Raw genomic sequence first — 19,289 nt, 5'->3', positions numbered from 1 at the left:
TAGGTGTTAATCTGTGCATTGGTTCAATGTAGTTGGGCTCCTGTGGAGATTCCAAATTACAATGCGACCACACAGGGTTTATAGAAAACGCTCACGCTGGGACAGAGATGGTCTGCAAAGACAGTGCCAGGAAGAAAGTACACAGCAGTGATATGGAAGCGGGCTTGGGCACAAACCTTCCATAACATTTTTGTAGATGGGCTTTGGTGTGTTAAAACAAAGTGAAATGCTTAACATATAAATCAGTTCAATTGCTGGTGAAGATGCACAGGTGTCCTGGAATGAGTACCAGACTATGATTAGAAAGGCAGGGTTTGAATCGTGCCTCTACCATGTACATACATGTACATACATGCCTGAGCTTGGGGCGAGCACTGAACCTCTCTGAGCTTCACAGTAAGGTATGATAACACCTGCTTCACATCGGGGAGAGGGGGAGCTTACAGGATGGGATGACATAATAGATAAGCAACCTCCTAAAGCCCACTGTGAGTTAAGGCAGGCATTCTGCCAGGCACTGGGGATACAAAATAATAAGATGTGATTCCTGTCTTGAGTTTAAAGTGTTTTCTTCCTTTCTTTAATATCTAAAGCCTCTTCTCCCATTGTCATAAGACCTCAAGAGGCAATCATCTTATTTTCACCAAAGAGATGCAGCTACTAAGGCACAGAGATATGTAACTATTAGCTTAAGTCAAATAAAACAGATGCTCAATAGAGAATGTGTGGTCCTGCTACCTAACTGACAGTCCCAAGCTTAGGAAGGCAGGACCTCACATTCCACGGACTGATTACAAATTTACACACCCACCCAAGACAGTCTAGAGAATTGTCAAGGTATGTAACTGAAACACACCCAGGAGAGACACACTAGGTTCTTGAGACCACAATATAAGGATTGATGGGAGATATCTATTTCTCGTAAGTACGAGTTTGATTTGATTTGGGCTATTCAAAGGATATCCTTGAAATATCAAAGGAATTAAAACTGCAATATTATTAAGTACCTTCACATTTGATATTATTGTATCTGCCTAGTAGTGCAGCTTTAAGATGTTTTATTGTGTAAAAGGAAAGAAAGAAATGGCTTTTTATAACATTGTTTTGTTAGTTTCAGTACATCATTGGAAAGTCTTTCATTTTGCTTGAGTTTTTTCTTAGTAAAATGTCATAAGTAAATAACAATTGGTACTTCCCCTGTTTCTTTGATTATTGTTCTCTTGTTGGTACCTTGCTTTGTCAGTCATATCAAAAGTAAGGTCATGATTGCGCTCATGAATATGCATAATTATGGAGTCTACACCAGCTTGCATAGTATATTAAACCTGGAATTGACATTCCACTCAGATGTGTTATGGTACTGTGAAACATCAAAACCAGGAAAAAGAGGGTCTCACAGCTTTAAAAAACACATTTAATTTGATCCAGGTATCCCCTAAGAACAGTACAAAATACATCTCTTCTGCTTTCCACATAAATAATTGGGAAATAATAATATCCTTTCCCTCCCTCTTTCTCTCTCTCCCTCCTTTTCTTCCTAGCTCCCTCCCTCCTTCCCTGTATTCATTCTCTTCTTTTTTTCCTTTCTTTTATTCCACAACTGTTTACTGAAAGTAGGGGGACCAACTGTTCTTGGGACAGAGTGAGTTCAAAGGATATGAAAATTTCACAGATAAGGCTGATAAATTTCCAAGCAGATGGGATGAACTGGTCACTGTAATTGACTTAGAGTAGCACCTAGTCTACCTTGCCCAGGGATCACTATCGGCGCTTGGCATTCAGCAACAAATAAAGCAGGTCTCATGCAGGGTATTTCCCAATGAAGAGAGACCAAAAATTAGTTCTGAAACAGGGTAAGAGAAAGAGTGAAGGGTAAGGCAAGGAAAGGGCTCTCATTTCATTCAGGGTGGTCTATCAAAAACTTTCTGGTTGGGTGACATTTCAGCAGGGTGGAAGGAAATGAGGGAAGGAGACACAGAGTGCCTCAGGGGAGAGTGCTCCAGGAATGGGAAAGGTCCTGAGGCAGAACAGCAAGACCAATATGGCTAGAATGGAGTGAGGGGAGGCAGGAGGTAAGAGATGGGGGACCTGCTGGGACATCATGAAGAATGAGAGCTTTCACTCTGAGTCTGATGAGAAGCCACTGGAGGGTTACTTAAGTTTATAAGAAAGGTTCTGGTTTCTGTGTACAAAATAAACCATAGTAAGAGAAGGTAGGAGCAGGAAGACAAGTTAGGAAGTTCTTGCCATAGTCCTATTATTGGGATGTTTTGAGTATAAATTGCTCCGTACCTTCTAGTTATTAAGACACACCCCTTTGAAAGCTACTTTACATAGCAAGCAAATCTGAGATGTATGGATGGGTGGATGGATGGTTGGATAGACAGGTCGGTGGACGGAGGGATGAAGAGATAGAGACATAGATACAGCATGCCACTATTTTGGCTCAAAATCTGGCAGATACCTCCTGTTTGGAATGTGGCCTCCAGGGATCCCGAGGGCACCTGCCGTTTTCTGTTGCTTCATAGCTACTATCCAAAGAAGTCATCTTTTCTTTCAAAACAAAAATCTTTACTAACCAAACATAAATACATACTTACTGATTAGTTCTAACTATATCACAATACCAAACTCTCACTTGGAACAATAACCGAAATAAAACAGAAATACAACACAGCTCAAAAATAGAAATACTTTCAAAAGAAAATCTTTTTAAAAAGGCCTTTTAATAGCCTTACGGTAGAGATAAAAATTTTGAATTACATTAACATGCTCTTTTTCTCTTCATTCCTTTGTGCACACCCCTATACTGTTCCAGAGGCATCCCCTGGCCCCAGGGAGGATGAGGACCATTTGGGCAGGATTGCAGAGGCACACGGAGAGTTGGACATCCAAATCATTGGCACAGGCAGCAAGACAATAGTTTTTAACAAATGGCTCTGTTGAAAATGGAAAGGATTTTCTAAAATCGGTTGGCTTCAATGAACACATCAAGAACCAGGCCTGAAGCACAAAATAAGTAGAGAGGACATTCTTTCTGACACTTCAGCTGAGCTGTGGGGCTAATTGTTCCAGGAAGAAAGACAGGACTTAGAGGAAGCCCATTCAAGAGAGGAAGAGAAGATGGAAGGGCCTGTCTTCCCTCAGAGGAATTCCTCTGGGGGAAGAAATGGAAAGAGAGCGATAGGGGAAGCTGATAGGAGGTCTTGTGTTTTGATGTCTCCTGGGGGAGGGGACAGCTGTGCTCTGGGAGGAGACTGCAGTGGTGGTCTCACCCAAGTGAGAGCTTGTTTAGCCCTTCAGAATCTTCCTCTACTCATGTGTGGTGTAGAGGCTCTCCAGAAGCTTCTTCCTGCACTCTGGAAGACAGCAGGAGGACGTGTGGCAAGCTTTAAAGAAGGTGTGCTTTCAGCTGGAGTCATTTTGTTTCCAGCATGGCAAGTCCCTGTGAAGTTTACCCAGTGAGATCCCAGAATAAAGCATTGGCCTCATCAGTGAGATCAGAGGAGCCCCCTCCCCCTGGACACTAGGACTGAAGGGTTACCCCCTGTCCAACCCCCATATACCCAGACACCATCTTTGGGAACAGAAATGGGGAGGCAAAGAATCCTGCAAAGGCCAAGCATTTTCCTGGAAAGAAGTACTTTAAGTAGGAAGAAAAAGAAGAAACAAAACTGTCGAGGTGAAGTTTCTTTCCCACCTGGGAGGAAGGTGAAAGCTCGTGAGGATTGGATCAGATTCAAGGAAATAAAGACGCCATATTTACTTCATATATTTGAATCCAGCGCGTTACCTTTGGATCTCACCAGATTGGTATCACCAGTGGATCTACCACTAGTTTGACATTTAATCCAATCATTTGCTCTGGCTTTTGAATAATTATTTTGAAAATTTGCTGCAAGAATGGAGCTAGGTGATGTGAGACCTAAAGTCTATATGATTAGGGGAATGAGGGTTTTCCAAAAAGTAAAATTACAAATAACAAATTAGATATGAAAGTAAATGTTTAGAGGGAACAAACAAATTGTGATAAATTATTGGAGACCTGGAGATTCAGTTCCTTTTCCTTATTCCATGCAAGTGAGGGGCCCTGACACTCAAGTTTCATTAACATCATGTTCAATCTCTGATCCTCAGTTTATCCCAGTACGTTATCCTGTTTTCTATAAAAACCTGTGATACAAGATTAAGTCTATGGTCTTCTTAGAGGCAAATGAGGAGACCAGAAGAGCACCGCCTACTTCCTTTCTGTGAATGGCCTTGTTAGAGAAAGGGGAATGTGGTTGAGTTCATCATATGCTCACTGCCATCCCTTTTGTCTACTTCTCCTCCCTGGCCATGGTATGCTTAATGGATCCTTCTTGCACAAAAGGGAAGACATTTTTCCTACTCTCTACTCCTGGGCTATAGGGAATATTAAGTCTTAGCCAAGGTATTTTTGCAGGGGCAGAAGGGAAAAAGAACATCACTGAGCACCCTCATAGAAGCTGTGCTAAGGTCCCTTCAATGGCCTTTATTTTTCCCTGGAGGAAAAAATTTTCTTCATATTTTTTCATAATAAAATCAAACAAAACATATATTGAACAGTTAAAGCAGTATAGTTGTCGCCACTGGGTAAATTAAATAAGACAATATATGCGAAGTGCTTTGTAACTGTACCCTGCTAGATAAATGTAAAATATTTTTATTATTGTTATTACTGTTGTTATTATTTCTGCTGCTTTGGGAGATGAAAGTTAAATTGGTTACTAAATATGCCTAACTTTGTCATCAGGGTGTTCCTGGGACTCTGAAGTCCTAAGTGTTATCTTCCTTGGAGGAATCCTGGAGAAAACTGTTCAGATAAAAAGAGCGATATTTTGAAGAAAGTGCTGGAAAGAATCAGCATGACTTCTAAGATCCTTCTTGAGTCTCCAGACAAAAGGGCCGGCAGGCATCTGCCTCTCTCAGTTTGCCCCTTTGTCAGCACATGGAAAGCGATGCAGATTTTAAAGTAGATGGACCATCAAGATGTAATTTCATCTCTGGCTCAGGGCCTAACATCCCTTCCTCCCTTTCCGCAGGTCTCCTGCCTGCCTGGCTTAGTGAGAGGGCTGCCAAACAAGATGGAAAACGGATTGATTTCCCATTTTGATACAGCTATGTTGCTGGCTGCATTTTTCTTTAGTGGTGTTAGTTAAATATTTAATGGAATCTTAAGAGAAAAGTTCTGTCTATGTAATGTAAACATATTGTTAGGTTGCCTGAAAGGGTCACCTCCTGATTAAGCTGAATGTCAGGAGTATCGATGGCAGCTTCTCAGTATTCCAGAGGGGTGCCACGAGCAAAGCCCCGCACAGCTCCGGGGCTGCTATGCCCTCTGTCCACAGCCCAAATGTACTTACGGTCCAGCTCCACTTGGGGCTTTGATTCCTTCATCTGCACATCTGATTAACAGTTTAGTTTTTCAAAAATAGATTTCTAATTTGAGAATTAATCTCTCTGACCTTTATTGTACAAATATTTATACATTCTATAGTCCAAAACAGATCCTGATCGTTTACTAAACAAAGTTTTCCAGCAACATATCTCTTTTTACAAGGCAGGATTAAAAACAATGGGTAGATGTTGCAGACAAGTAAATTTTGGCCCTAAAAAAAAGAATTAAAATGATTCTCCAACTAGACCAGCAAGGGGATAAGAAGTGGACAGAGGCTTCAACTCTGGGTGTTTTAAAATAAAGTGATATTTAACCACCCATCGGGGATGACGCTGGGAGAGCCTGCCTAGTTACCTCTTTATAATCCTGCCCTTGTTCCAGCTGTACCACCCCTACCACCGCTATGTTAGTACAAGCCCTACTTACCACATCTGGGGACTGGATCAACATTTTTGTGCTTGTTTCCTTGTCTACAGTTTCAGTCTCTAAAACCCTGTCTTCTGCATTGACACTTAATAACCTTTTCTTTTTTCTTTTTAACAGCTTTGTTGTGATAAAACTCACATATCATATTACTCATTCATTTGAAGTATACAGTTCAGTGGCTTTTAGTATCTTCACTGAGTTGTGTATCAATTACTACAACCTAATTTTATAACATTTTTATCAGCCCAAAAGAAACACTGAACCCATTAGCAGTCACTCCTCATACCTGTCCCAGCCCCAGGAGACAAATAATCAATCTCCTTTCTGTCTGTACAGATTTTAGATATTTTACATAAGTGGAATTATATAACATGTGGCCTTTTGTGACTGACTTCTTTCATTTAGCATGTTTATAATGCTCACCCATGTTGTAGCATTTGTGTGTACTTTTTATTGCCAAATAATATTCTATTGTATGTATATACCACATTTTTAGAATCCATTCATTACTTGACAGGCATTTGGGTTGTTTCCACTTTTAGGCAATTATGCATAATGCTGCTTTGAACATTCATGTACAAGTTTTTATGTGAACATAAGTTTTCATTATCTTAGATTGAAATCACTGGATCATATACAGCTGTATGGGTAACATTTTGAGAAACTATCAAATTGTTTTCAGAGCAGCTGCACCATTTCACATCCCCAGCAAAAATGTATGAGGCGGCCAGTTTCTCCATCTTTGCCAACTCTCATTATTGTCTATCTTTTGATAATTGCTACCCAAGTAGTTATGAAGTGGTCTCTCATTATGGGTTTGATTTGCATTTCTCTGATGTGTAATGACGTTGAACATCTTTTCATGTGCTATTAACCATTCATATATATTTATGGAGAAATATCTGTTCAAATCTTTTACCCATTTTTAAATTGATTATTTGTCTTTTTGTTAATAAGTTGTAATAATTCTTTACATATTCTAGACTCAAGTCCCTTATCAGATAAATAATTCACAAATATTTTATCCCATTCTGTGGATTGTCCTTCCACTTTCTTGACAGTGTCCTTTCAAGCCCAGAAGTTTTTAATTTTAATGAAATCCAGTTTACCTGTTTTGCTGTAGTTGTTGCTTATGCTTCTGGTGTCAAATGTAAGAAACTATTGCCTAATCCAAGATCATGAAAATTTATTCCTATGTTTTCTTCTGGAAGTTTTATAGTTTTATTTCCTACATTTAAGTCTGTGATTCACTTTGTTAATTTTCGTGTATGGTATGAGGTAGGGGCCCAAGTCGATTCTTTTATATGTGGATATACAGATATCCCAACGCAATTTGTTAAAAAGGTGATCTACATGTAAATATAGGGGCTTCATTTCATTTCACACTCAAAATTCTTTAGTAGTTCACTACTGAGTACAGTAGTGATTTCTAGACTTGGACTTCATGAACCAGCAAAGTAAAATAACTTAGGGAGATTTACATAGGGTTCCAAACTTCTTATTATTAATCAGGAGAGCAATAGGTAAAGGAAACATTATTTATACTTTCTGTACACAATTTAACAAAAATATGTTTTACATAGATGCACACATCTGGAAAGAAAATAATCCCAGAAGCCAAGTACTTTAAATGAATTTGGCTTTATTAAAAACTCAGCAGATTGCCTTTTTTTTTTTTTCCATGTTCTTGCGGACTGGTGGGAATATTGCTCACAGTCTGTCTTTTGTGCAACACCCCAGCTCTTCCTGCCTAACAAGCTTCATTTCTTGTCATTTTCCTCCTACACACCTAATGATGCAGTCATACTCAACAAACATGAGTCGTTTTCTTACCTTCTTTGCTTCTGGCTGGAAACACCATCACCCAATCCCATTCTCCAAATGGAAGAAACATTCATATAAGCTCTAATGCACTATGCATGGCATAATAGTGATGCAAAGGCCATAGGAGTGCAAAAGTTAGTTTTCAGCTTATCTGATCTACATCTCTTGGGAAGGGAGTTAGAATAATTAATGCAAAAGCCTAGATAAATCTCGACATCACTACTAACTGTTGACAAGATTTCATCTTTCTTAGATTCAGATTTATTACCTGTAATTGGAGATAGCAGTGTCTGTCCCATAGGGTTACTGTGAGGATCAAATGATTTAAAAAATGTAAGTAACCCAATTCAGCAGCTAGATGCACAGTCGTTGATCAGTGTTATTTGCCTTCCCCTCCATTCTAATCAGTGGTTTGCAACTCTGACTACACATAGAATGACCTGGGAAGTTTGAAAAAGCCCTTATCCCATCAACAAGCTAATTCTAAAGTTCATATGAAAATTCAAGGGATCCAGAGTAGCCAAAACACTCTTGAAAAAGAGGAAACAAGGTTGGAGAACTTGCATTTTTCTGTTTTAAAATTTACTTCGTATAGCTATATCAACTGATTTTTCATAAGAGTGCCAAGACAATTCAATGGGGGAAAAACAGTTTTTTTCACAAATAGTGCTGGGACAATCGGATACCTACATGAAAAAGAATAAAGTTCTTTACACCATACACAAAAATTAACTAAAAATTGATCAGAGACCTAAGTGTAAGAGATAAAACTCTTAGAAGACTATGCAGGAGTCAATAATCCTGACTTTGGCTTAAGCCAAGCCTTCTAAGAAATGACAGCAAAAGCAAAATGACAAAAGAAATAACAGGCAAATTGGACTTCATCAAAACTTTTGTGCTTGACAGGACACTGTCAAGAAAGTAAAAAGGCTCCGACAGAATGGGAGAAACTCTTTCTAAATATATAGCTGATAAGAAGCTTGTATCTAAAATACATAAAGAATTATTACAACTCAATAATAAGACAAATCAACAAATGAGCAAAAGATTTGAATAGACATTTCTCCAGAGAAAACATACAAATGGCCAAAAAGCATATGAAAAGTTACCTAACATCATTAGGCACCAAAGAAATACAAATCAAACCCACAGTAAGATATCACTTCATAACCACTTGGGTGACTGTTACCAAAAGACAGATGATGATAAAAGTTGACAAAGATGTAGAAATTAGAGCCCTCATACATTGCTGCTGGGGATGTGAAATGGTGCAGCTGCTCTGAAAAACAATATGATAGTTTCTCAAAATGTTAAACACAGAGTTAGCAAGGGACTCTGCAATTCCAATTTTAGCTATGGAATATTTTTCCACCACACACACACACACACACAAACACACACACACACACACACACACACACACACACACACACACACACACACACACACACAAAGCGTTGATACGTACTACAGCATGGATAAACCTTGAAAACATTAAGTGAAAGAAGCCAGTCACAAAAGGCCACATATTGTATGACTCCACTGATAAGAAATGTTCAGAAGAGGCAAATCTACACAGACAGAAAATAGATTAGAGATTGCCTAGAACTGAGACGAATTAGGGGTATTGGGAGTGACTGCTAATGGGTAGTTTCTTTTGAGGGTGATAAATATTTTAGAATTGATTGTGGTGATGATTGCATAACTCTGAATATACTAAAAAGCACTGAACTATACACTTTATTTATTTTTTATTGAAGTATAATTGATTTAAAATGTTTCAGGTGTACAGAAAAGTGGTTCAGTTTTATATAATATATATACATATATTCTTTTCAGATTCTTTTCCATTATAGGTTATTACATGATATTGAATATAGTTCCCTGTGCTCTATAGTAGGTCCTTGTTGCTTATCTATTTTGTATATAGTAGTTTGTATCTACTAATCCCAAATTCCCAATTTATCCCTTCCCCGCTTCCTGCTTTGGTAACCATGAGTTTCTTTTCCATGTCTGTGAGTCTGTTTCTGGTTTGGGAACTGTACATTTTAAATGGGTAAATTATGCAGTATATGAATTACATATCTCGATAAACCTATAAAAATGTCTTACTCCCAGAGTTTCTGATTCAGTTGTTTTGGCACCCTGGCTTTAAAGAAATAGATCCTTGGTAATTCTAATGTGTTCTTTTATTGATTTCTTCATTTAATTTTCCTGACCCATCTACTTAAAAAATAAATTGGGGGGGTTAGTAATTAGATTTATTTATGTATTTATTTTTAATGAAGGTACTGGGCATTGAACCAAAGACCTCATGCACACTAGGCACGTCCTCTACCACTGAGCTATCCCCTCCCCCCTACCCATCTACTTTAGAAAAATTTATGCAATCTGCCACATTTACTTCCTTCTTTATACCTGCTATTTTCTCACTCTTTCTCTAGTTGTTCAAGATCCTTACTCTATCTTATCCCCGAATCAGAATGTCCCCCAGCCCCTCTGAACTCATCAACATGTCTCACCTTCTTTGGATCTGATTTAAATGTTATCTCCAGGAGACCGTAAATGACCAGCCCCACTTTACTTTCCTCAGTGGGCACTTGCTGTGTTCTCTGCAAGCATCTGTTTCATGTGCACTTGTTAGAATCACCAACTTAGGTTTCCAGCAGGAAGAAAGCTTTAAGGGAAGTAGTTGTCCATCCCACTCCTATCATTTTAGTTTCATGGCTGATACAGATGAAGACTGGAGGAAACAGAATTCTATTCTGAGCATTTGACTACTTTGCATTTGTTGATATTTTATTTTTTAATTATTTCAAGTAATTCCTCATGTATTTGTTTTATCTGCCTGATTAGGTTATAATCCTCTTGAAGCTATATAACTTCCTTTTACATGACTTTCCTGTACCTGTTAACAATAAAATATATATGTACCCTAATAAGCTGACATTCCTAGTATCTTCCTGAATTATCTTCTTGTATTATTCAAGGAAGCTTTTACTTTTAAGGGCATTAAGGCTATTTTATAAAAGACAATAATCAACTACACAGAAGAGAAAAGATTTGACCTGCCAGAGGAGACATTTAGGTAACCTTGGGCAAATTACTCAACTTTTCTGAAACTCAATTCCTAACTGCAAGATGACAGAATACTTATCATGTATGCTTTTTTCATGAGTATTAAATTAGCTAATGTTTATTTCATATTTAGGGAGCACTGGCATGTGATATCCGCTCAGGAAATAGTAGTTACTTTTATCATCATAGTCATTGTGATTATTGGAAGCATTTCTATCCTGGAATTAGTCCTTAGCAACCCAAAGATTTTTACACAGTTGAAATGTATTTTTGCTTCAGAGCATTGAAGCAGCTCTTCATTGAGCTAATTTTGAGTTGATACAGTTTCTCAGATAGCTAACTTCTATCCAATAAGCATAAATGCTTATAGAACTATATGCAACAATTGTTCAAAATACACTGTGCATCAAACCATATGTCTAAAGGAACTGACTCTATTAACCAAGTGAACTTCCTGACTCCAGCCTTCAGTGAAGGAAGAGCCTGTGTCTCCAGCGAGCGCTACCTCTATCAAGCAATAGATGCCCCAAGGGGGGTGTCCTCATTAGCTAAGTTCTTCCACCAGTTTTCACGTTGAAGTTTTGTTTTGAAGCTGAGAAAAGCTGGCTTAATTGGCTTTTTTCTTCCCCTGTAGCAGAAGTTTGTAGGGAAGATATATATCTTGAAATCTAATTACATATCTTAACTGTAACCTGAGAAACTTAAAATTCACAGGTGCACTTTATCTGTCAAATATGGAGACAGTTGGCAAATGCAGGCCATAAAGGTGGAGATTTAGCACCCAAATGCATGAATTGTTGCTGCTTTCCTGTGTTTATTACTTCACAGTTAATCAAGGAGATAACTCCCAGGAGTTTGGTATCTCTCTCCCTATGTTCTATATGATGAGGAGGGAAGGAGAAAAGAATATTCTCTTTGTAACACATTTCTAGTTGGAATAAGGTATTTGGTTCACAAAAAAGCCTTGAATGAAGAACTAACATTATGTCTTAATCAATTTTTGAAATCCTTTTTAAAGCCAACAGACCAGGACATCACATTATTGTTACTATTTGTATGTAGTTCTTTTGCTACAGTAACTTCTCAGTAATTGTATGAATATGTGCATATAATTAGGGTAGATATTCAGAAACAGGACTGCTCAACAACCATCAAAACCATATGTCTACACTGACAGCGAGCAATTACATTGAAAAAGTTTTGTAGTATGGAAGCTCTAATTATTGACTGGAACATAGTTTCTTTGCTGAGCATCAGAACTACAAGAGGTTTTACATGTGTATGTCTCAAAAATGATGCAATTACCAAAGATGAATGAAAACAGAGGAATAAACAAGAGCAGTGCTAAGAGAATAAGAGCAAACACGTTCTTTACCACCAAGCATCATCAGAGCTATCCAAGACAGCGTCTAGGAAGACAAGCCCTCCCAGTTCACAAACACTCCCCAGTTACCTGGAGCTATTAAAAGAGCCTGTTTCCTAAGTGACTCTGGATACAGGTCTCACCAAGTTCTTAGACAAATGGCCAGCATGATTCTCCTATTCAGCAAATAAGGTAATTACGGCACTGGATCAAGTTAACTTAGAAATTCTTGGCTGATAGGAAATTCTTCTATCCCCTTATTTCATGGTCCAAAATAAGCAGACCTAACACTTCTACCCTCTTCATCACTCACTGTTCATATATGTTGCTACTACTATAAAAATTTTACATTTCATTTTAAAATATATAGAAACACCAAAAAAAAAAGGAAGAAATTATGAACACACAAAGATCTGAAAAGAAATTTATGTGAAGTAAAAGCAAAATAATAATTGTTTAAAAACTTTAAGAGTTCTTATTCTTTAGGAAAATACCCAGGTGTCTTTTTGAAACACTCTTATTACCAATGTGCATTATTTTAGGAATTAAAAGATGTTTCAGCATTGGAAAATCTGTTATTGCATTACACAATATCAACAAAGTAAAGAATAAACGATCCATGATAAACTCAATAGATGTCAAAAAATGATAAACTCAATAGATGTCAAAAAAGTATTTAATAAAATTTAACACTCATTTATGTTTAACACTTAGCAAATTAGAATAAAAGGAAACCCTCTAAGCTGAGGGGGGTTTGTGAGGATCAAACTTAACAATAAAACTTAACAATGCTACCATTAGAGTTAGAATAAGACAAGGATGCCTGCTATCACTACTTCTCTTAATTTCTGTTAGGAGGTCTCAGTCAACACGATAAGATAAGAAAAACAAAATGAAGCACATAATGGAAAGATAGAAACAAAACTGTGTTTTTGTGTAAATGGTAAGTTTGTTTACATAATAATCCATGAGAGTCTTCAGACCATTAGAATTAGTCATTGTTCAGCAGATACAGGGTCAACCTAAAAATAATAATAGGACTTCTACACAGCAGTAAGAACTCATTCAAGAATAGTAATATAAAAAAAGTACTTCATTTACAATAAGAACAAACTAAAATGTAGCTAGGAACAAATATGTGTTGATCTTTGTGGAATAAATTACAAAATTACTGACTGATATCAAAGAACTGAATAGACAGGTATACCAAGTTTATGAATAAGAAGACTCAAATTAATCCATGTAGAAATGCAATGACACTGGATTTTCAACAGGCTTTTTCCATGAGACATTATCAACTAGTCTTGAAATTCATTTGAAAGGACTGAAAGAGCACAGAAGGTCAATAATAGTTGAGACCATTTTGAAGAAGAAAGGGGTAGAGGCGGCCCAACCTATAAGATATCACAATTAGTAATAATAATACTTACACTACAACTAAAAATAATAGCAGTTGACTCTTACTGAGCATTTATTAAGTGCCAGGCAACACCTTTTCAATTATTATGAGTTTGGTATGATTATTGTCACCATTTTACAGTAAAGAAAGAAATGAGGGCACAAAGAGATTAAGGACCTCTTTCAAGTTTCCAAGGCTAGGCGATGGCAGAGTTGGGGTTCGCACCTGAGCAGCATAGCTCCTGAGCCCCTGCGCCTAACCTTATGCAATAATATCTCTACACTATGGTGTTACCCAAGGTGTCTTATTGACACAGGGGTAGAAAAACAGCCACTGAAACATAATACTGAACCCAGAAAGTGACCTATGCATAAACGGAAACTTGGTATCAATCGATGACCAAAAAAGTGAGGCATTCAGTGATGTTGCTGAGATCGCTGGCTATCCATGTGGAAAAAATAAAACAAAACTAGGTCCCTTTATGTTACATAAAAATAATCCCAGCTGGACTGATTGTGGAAAGCAAAACCTTGAACTTTTTTAAGGAGAATATGGGAGGATATCTTTAAGATTTTGAAGGTAGAGAAAGATTTCATATATATGACATAAAAGTCCCAATCCACGAAGTCATGGATTGGCATTTTTTACTGTATTAATATTTAATACTTCTATTCAGGAAGCAACATTGTAAACAACACGAGGAGTCAAGAAACAGTTTGGAAAAGACATTTGTAATATGCGTTAACAAGAAAGGATTGCTATCTAGGATATCTAAAGAACTTTACACATCGATAGGAAAAAAACAACTCCCTGTTCCTCCAAAAGGGACAATAGATATGAATAGGCAGCTTTCCTAAAAGAAAACCAGTTTGGCCAACATACCTTTTGAAAGGCCCTCAATCTTTCCCATTGTCAGGGGAACACAAAATAAAACAATGAGATACCACTTCACGCCAGTAGGTTGACAAAAATCAGAATTTGATTCCAAAAGTTGAATATAGAAGAAATTTCTCTCATCCACTACAACATTTTGTAAAATACTTCGGCAAACTCAAAGAAAATTGAGGAAATATACCTCCTTCAGCCTGTAACTTAATTTCTAGACGTATACCTTAGAAGAAGAAACTCTCACACATCTGACAAAGAAATATGTAGGAGAATGTTAATCGTGGGTAGCATTATTTGTAATAGGAAAGGACTGTAAACTGTCAATCAAAATGTTTACTGAGAGAAAAAAGGATACTAAATTGCAGTATATTTATGCACGTGTATAGTGAAACACTACTGAGCTACGTACAAAAATATGGTTAAACATCAATAACGATAGTTTAAAAGATCGGAGAATAATACTTTTAGGATTTATATAATTTGTGTATTGTTTATACAAAATATAATATTTATGTTCAGCTGGAAAACATGTAAAATCATACCCTATAGTTTTATATTGCTTAGGGATATGTACATAGTCATGGTACAAACACACATACTAGACTGGTAAACACAAATTCAGGACACTGGTCACCTCCAGCGAAGGGTAGGAGTATGGAACCGGGGAAAGGGATGTGGGGGCTTCAACTGTATTTGAGATGTTTTGTTTGTTAAAAATAACAATAACCTCAACAGATCACAAGGGCTTGTGGCCCCATCTGTGAATCAGAGCTGGGTGGTAGGACTTTGAATGTTCCATCTTTTATTTCATTTATACCTCTCTTTATATTTGAAATATTTGTTAATAAAATAAAAAGGAACTATGTATAAATCAAGTGCTGATCACCAGAATCCTATTGTCCCAGGAGGTTGTGATTATATGATAATTTCAGAGGTAGCCTCTCTTCTCTCCTCTCCTGGCAGCTGACCAGCCCGCAAGTTGAACAATATGTATTAAGTGCCTGCCATTCGTCAGGCACAAAGCAAGGTTCTGGAGATCCAGTGGTGAGAGACCCAGCTCTGAAGCATATATATATATATTCCAGTGGGATTACAAGTGTACATCTGCAAGCCGTGATAAATGCCAGGACAAGAAGAGTAGGGAACTATGACTGAGAAACTGGGCAGGGGGCGGGCACACACTGTGGCAGGTTTGGCTGCCTGGAAGTCATTCACAGTCCCCCTCCTCCCTTGCCTTCCTCTATTATAGAGGTTGGGGAGCTAATCATGATTTTCCATGCTCCCTTGCATGTGGCATGATTCTAACCAGTTAGACATAGTTAGGACTCTTGGGGATCGTGGCCTTTCCTGAATTAACCCTCAAAGGAAGAGAGCCTTTCTACCTGCAGCATGGATGTGATGCCGGGGGTGGAACAGACATCTTGAGATGGTGAAGAATGGAAGCCATATGTTCTGAGGGGTGGAGCAGAGGGACAGGCTCCCAGGGCCTTGACGACATGGCTGAGCCATAGTACCAGCCTTGGATTGTTTACTCTGAACTGCTTTTTACAAGATTATTAAGACCTACTGGCTTGAGCTGCTGTTAATAAGATTTCCTCTTAGTTGCAGTTAAAATCATTCCAAACAGAAATCTTCTAGAAGATGTGACTTTTAAGTTGAAAGGCATGTAGTGAGAGGGAGCAACCCCTGCAGAAAGCAGGGTGGGCAGGGGAGTGGGAGGATAAGCAAGGTCAGCAGGGAGAGGGCAGCATGTTCGAGGGTTGGCCTGCTTGAGAACCTCAGGGAAGCCCTCCGATGCTGGAGTCGGATAAAGGGACCTGTTTGCAGCTGGCTGGGGCTCTGAATACCTGACTTCCTTTCTCAGGCTCCAGGTTAATAACAGTGTAGTTGATCTACAAACAAAGATGGGCCCTATAGCACCCAGTGTAGTTGCTATGTTTCCAGACTCCTTTTTATAAAACAAAGAATTAAACCCTAATCCATCTACTTGGATTTTTGTATTTGATTTTTCAAATGTGAATTCTACCTAGTCTACCTTTAATCCTGAGATACAGCTTCCTCTACCCTCTCCTCTACCACAGAGGAAGGGGAAAAAAGTCAGCATCTCATCAGTCCCCTTGACATAAAGTAAATTGCAACGATAGGCGTTAAGCACAGCCTAGCCAACCGTGTCTTGAGCACACCTTGTTACAAAGGTTTCTATTTTGTTCTGTACTTATCTGAATGGGAAGAGGCAACTTCATTGTTGAAAAGACTCTGACGTGAACAACACAACAAAAATCTAGTTGCTTTAATCCTGTCCTCACTGGGTTTATGGAAAGGGTTGGCTGATTTTCTGTGCTTCCCATTGGTCTGTTTCCTGGATCCTGTATTTTATGGCAAAGGTTATTTTATAAGATAGTATTTACTGAGCACCTGGGTAGGCAGAGAGCTGGTTCAGGTAAGAAGCCCATGGCTTGAGAGAAAATGTCCATTTTCTTTTTTTGTTGTTGTTGCAAAAAGCTTGTTTCCATTTGGTCCAAGGCTTGGGAGAGGGTTAAAAAGCTGTCTGGTGACTGCAGAGAGGCTTCAGGCAGGAGCCCTGACACCAGAGTGGCTCCATAAAGGCCGCTGGGTTGCAGAGGCTCCTAGTCATGCTTGAGGGAGAGCCTTTCGAAGAGATACTCACCCAGCCCAGCCTGGGGACCAGAGAGCCTGTGGAGGTTAGTCAGGTGGTCGCCATCTTCTTGATGAGTTTCACCTCCTCATCCAGGAAGTGGCTCTCCCGGAAGTCACAGAGGTGTGGGTCTGTGCGGGCAGAACCCAGGCATGCAGATCCAAAAGGGCCTGGTTCCGGTTCTTCTCCAGGACAATAGCAGCTTTCATAGCATCCTGGGTTTTACCCCACTCATCTTGAGATGGCTTCTGGATGTCCTGGAAGGGGGCGCGGCCTCCGCGCTGGTTTTGCATTTTCAAGAGATGCTCCGTGCCCTAGTGCTTCTCCTCAGCCAATTCGTGGGAAAATGTGGCCAACACCCTCCAGAGCCATGTCGTCACGGTCGAAATAGAAGCCCAGAGAGAGGTAGGTGTAGGAGGCCCGCAGATGCACGTTGACCAGGTGGCTGACGGAGGCCTCCACCTCGCTGGAATAATTCTGACGAATCTGGGAGCTCATGGTTGATCAGTAATAAGGAGTTAAGCTCACAAAATAGTGTTGGCTGGTCCCAGAGGACCAGTGGCTGGTTCAGGACAGTGGCTGGTTCTGAAGGATGCGACTGGAAAAAAGATTGAAGGGCATTTGGAGGCTGGAGCAAGGGGCGTCCCTGGGTCTGTTCCATCTAAACATTGTTGAAGCAAGAAGCAGACCTGCGGGACCGCCACATGCACTGCGAAAATGTCCATTTTCATCTGAAAAGTCTTAATTGGATGGGTATTCTGCAAGTTTCCACTTGGCTAGTTTAGAATAGACCTGGATATTTACTATTAGTTTCCGGGTGTGGGGGATCTCTCCCCGCTCTTTGCCCCCAGCTTTCTGCAGCTAAACTCTAGCTGTCTAACCCTCTTACTCTTTCATCCACATCCTTTCCACAGGCTCCAGAATTCATTCAGTCTTGCTGCTATTCTCTGCCCCTCTTCCAAACGGCCTGAGCTTCCCCAGGAACGAGGTGGTGGGAACACAACGTGAGGTGCCAGGTGCTGCTCAGCAAGAACTGTCCACAGAGGAACTGTTGTTCCGCGCCCTTCTGCACAGGCAGCCTCAGCCCGGACTTCCCTTTCATCCTGCCAGACTGCCTGGCTGGCCTGAATTCAGTTTGCAGACCATCGTGCCCACTGAGTCTGCTTTGGCATCGCTGCACTCTGGTGTCTGCTTCCCAAACAGCTCTGTGTCTGGATTCTTTGCCCCCAGGTATATTCAATGCCTTGTCTTTTTCAAACGTTCACAAAGTTATCATTCCCAGCCTCCATACCTCAAGTCTCAAAGGTCGTTTGCATTTTATTTCTATTGCCTGAGCTGCTCAGGGTACTTGCCCAGTTGGAACCATTAGTGTATTCCAACAACAAGCAGCTTCTTCCCTTTTCCCAGCCAGGTCATGAATAAGAATGCTTAAATAAGAGTCAGACCTGCAGTTGTGCCAATGGCGTATCTTAACCCTCCTCCAGCAGAGACCCTGCCACCACCAGCAGCACCCAGAACCTTCTCAAGTTATAGGAGTTTTTCAGCCAAATTAAAAACAACATACTCAGCCTTGCAAACATTTATTGGGGATTATGCTAGGTGCTGTGAGAGATTCCAAATCATGGAAGACACAGTCATTGCCTTTCAAAAGGCTTCTAGCACCCTGAGCACAGACACACCTTGAAGACACTGCAGGTCCAGTTCTAGACCACTGCAACCAAGTGACTGTGGCAATAAAGCGAGTCACACAGATTTTTTAGTTTCCCAGTGCATAGAAGTTATGTTTACACTATGCTGTAGTTAATTAGGTGTGCAACAGCATTATGCCTAAAAAACAATGTACATACGGTAGTTAAAAAATACTTTATGGCTAAAAAATGCTAAGCATCATCTAAGCCTGTAGTGACCTGTAACCATTTTGCTGCTGGAGGGTCATTTTGCCGTTGATGGCTGCTGACTGATCAGGGTGATGGTTGCTGAAGGCTGGGGTGGTTGTGGCAATTTCTTAAGATAAGACAACAATGAAGTTTGCTGTGTTGACTGATTCTTCCTTTCACAAATGATTTCTTTGTATATGCTGTCTGACAGCATTTTACCCACAGCAGAACTTTCAAAATTGGAGTCAGTTCTCTCAAACCCTGTCACTGCTCTATTAACCAAGTTTATGTAATATTCTAAATCCTTTGTTGTCATTTCAACATCGATTAAGTTCACCATCTTATATGAATGTGGTGCA

General features: G+C 39.4%; 1 protein-coding gene and 1 pseudogene across 11 annotated transcripts in view; both read right to left on the bottom strand.

Annotated features, from left to right (window-relative positions):
- ST6GALNAC3 (ST6 N-acetylgalactosaminide alpha-2,6-sialyltransferase 3) overlaps positions 1–19,289 on the bottom strand; it is a 545,718-nt gene that overhangs the window by 115,811 nt on the left and 410,618 nt on the right. The gene's annotated exons all lie outside the window — the stretch shown is intronic.
- Positions 16,411–19,041, bottom strand: LOC116668092 (annotated as a pseudogene).

This window comes from Camelus ferus, chromosome 13 (assembly GCF_009834535.1).
Source record: "Camelus ferus isolate YT-003-E chromosome 13, BCGSAC_Cfer_1.0, whole genome shotgun sequence".
Taxonomy (NCBI): Eukaryota; Metazoa; Chordata; class Mammalia; order Artiodactyla; family Camelidae; genus Camelus; species Camelus ferus.
This window is presented reverse-complemented; position numbering and strand designations above follow the sequence as displayed.